This window comes from Herpailurus yagouaroundi, unplaced genomic scaffold (assembly GCF_014898765.1).
Source record: "Herpailurus yagouaroundi ecotype Mexico unplaced genomic scaffold, PumYag 181, whole genome shotgun sequence".
NCBI lineage: Eukaryota > Metazoa > Chordata > Mammalia > Carnivora > Felidae > Herpailurus > Herpailurus yagouaroundi.
The window spans coordinates 27061466-27064153 of NW_024412412.1; positions in this window are offsets into that span (position 1 = coordinate 27061466).

The window sequence follows — 2688 nt, forward strand, 5'->3', positions numbered from 1 at the left end:
TTCCTTCCTTCCTTCCTTCCTTCCTTCCTTCCTTCCTTCCTTCCTTTTCCTCCCTTCCTCCCTTCCTCCCTTCCTTCCTTCCTTCCTTGGCTTTGTTGATTGCATTTCCATTTCTCCATCTCACAGTAGTAGTTCCACAACTACTACTTTTTGGGTCTTGGAAAATCCGATGAGCTCTCTGCAACCCATTCCCAAGACAAAAAAGTGCACATCGGTGCTTTCAAAACAATTTTGCCACAGTTTGGCAGATGGGGGTGGGGATAGACCCCAGGAAGTTAAAATAGTAGAGGATTCGTGTAATTGGTTTCTCTGCTAGGCAAAGAACTCTTTGGGATTGCTATTTAAATTCCAGCCATCACTTTTTTTTTTTTTTTAACCTTTTGGGTTGTAAATGAGGCACTTACAGATCCAGCTAGGCAACACCACGTGGGCCGGGGGTGGGGTGGGGGAAATGATGAACCGGAGGCTACCTTCCAAACACAAACCCAAAGCCCTGGGTGTGTCCTTTTGCTGCTTTTAGAGAAGAAAGACAATTGCTACTTCTGGCCTCAGAAGCGCACGTTCATTAATCGAGAAACTGAAACAGAGAGAGCTAAGGCTTTTTCGGGTGGAGGCCTTGGGGGTGTTGGTGTCTCAAAACTCGGTAGCTTTCTCAGAGGATGCTCTTCTTTAATAGGATGTGGGAGGAGCATCTCGGTGCTCAGATCTTCCCTTCTGTGAACCCACCCCAGGCTGGCCCTCTGGAGAAGCGTGCCGGCTTTCCAGAACCCAAGAGCTACCTGACCAAAGGCCAGGGACCCGGCCGGTGCCAAGTAACCATGTGTATTGAGCTGCAGGACCAACCCCCTTCTCCTCTCCCCTAAACCCTTTGTTAGCAAAGGGTAGCTGAGGAGGGATTCATTTGTGTGGTAACTTCGTACTTAAATTTAAGGACGGGTCTGCTTTTTCAATTTTATCCCGTATAGCTAAAGAGGAATTTTAGGAAGGGGGGAAATACTTCACAAATAATTAAAATAACACCACAGTCCTCCCACTTACGTTGTCTCATATTAAAAGATAAACGGAGACATATTAAAAGTTTTAGGAGTGTATTTGAGCCAACATCAAATCGAATCGGAGTTCCAGCCGGAAGTGGGTAGGGGCACGACTTTTATAGAGAAGATGGGAAGCAAAGCAAGGAAATTATTTGATTGACTACAGTTTAAGCAGTTGCTTGATTTGAAAAAGGCCTAGTAGGCTGTTTGTCCTTGGTTGTCCTTAGATTTAGATTTCTTAACCTTGAGGCATTTACCTACTTCGGTTTTAGTTTGCTTACATGGGCTGCTAAGGTATTAGAACCACCTCAGTCTTACGGTCTCCTTGTTTAATTAATTTAACACCCTGTACTGAGTATTTAATGCGTAAGAGCTTTAGAAAATGCTTTTCCTCACCTCCCTGTTGGAGAGTGAATTATGAGCCTACTTCTAATATCCTGAGGTGCCGCCTTAACAAAATACCCGGATAGAGTTAGTCATGAAACAAATCAACAGTTCCTGATGCTGGTGAGCCAAATTGGTTACAGCATGTTTGCTTTCAAATAGTGTCTGTAATCAGAAGCAGGTTCTCTACCCCAGACAGAGTAAAGGGGTATTTGGGCAATTTAGACACCAATCAAGCAGCTCATTTGGGATGATTCCAGCTGGTTTAGCCTTTTCTCATGATTCTATAACCTGAATACTTGTCTATGTTTGTATGTTTTAAAATCTAGAGAGGCTTGAAATCCAAAGCATCTTCCAAAATTAGTTTGGGCTTCACAACACGTGAAGAAAATGCTGTTGTTTTAAAAAATACATTCTTTGAATTGGTCATAAATTCTTAGAATTTGAGATGAGCACACACACTCCCTATTCATATTTGCATTTTATGACCTGAATAATACACTTTGCATGAGGTCGCAGATACATAGGAAGTGGCTGACAAAGATTATGAAAATCAATGGTAATAACAACCAGACCAAAATCCTTAAACATCAAAAAAAAAAAAAATCTATCAGAATGACTTAGAGACGTTTAATGATACTGGACGGGTAGTTTTCATTTTTAGAGAAATAAAAAAATTTCTTTTGCATAGATGCAAATTTAGACATTCCAGGAATGCAAATGACTTCATCCTTAGTACCTTGTTGACTTAAAAAGTTATTTTCTCTATTTCTGTATAGGAAAGTCCAAAAAGAAGCTATGACATAGTGAGAACTCTCTTTTTAAGCATTAGGAGTTCAGCAGTAACGATATTACTATCTGTGCTTTGTAAAACCAAACCCAAGCAGGGCGGCAGCCCGTGGGCTCAGAGGGAAATGGTTGCCTCAGAAAGGCCCTTTGCTGGATCATGTTTTAGGCCAATGCAGATACATTTCTTACTAAAGATACTGCAGACACTAAATGCAGATACTAAACCTCCAGTGTAATGTGCAGTATAGCATGAATCTGAGAAGAAGGAGAGCAAGAAAATTCTTGGTCTAAAGCTATTCCTGTTGTAGGACACTGTAGGAGAGGGGAAAAAATCTTTTTCCTATACCCATCTTAGGTTTCAGGCAGTGGCCCTGCAATTAGACTAACAAACTACAGATGCACAAGAGAAAAAACAAGCCGAAGTTTATTAACAGGTGCATTGATCATAAACGTGGGAGCACCCAGTGGTGAGTAACTCATA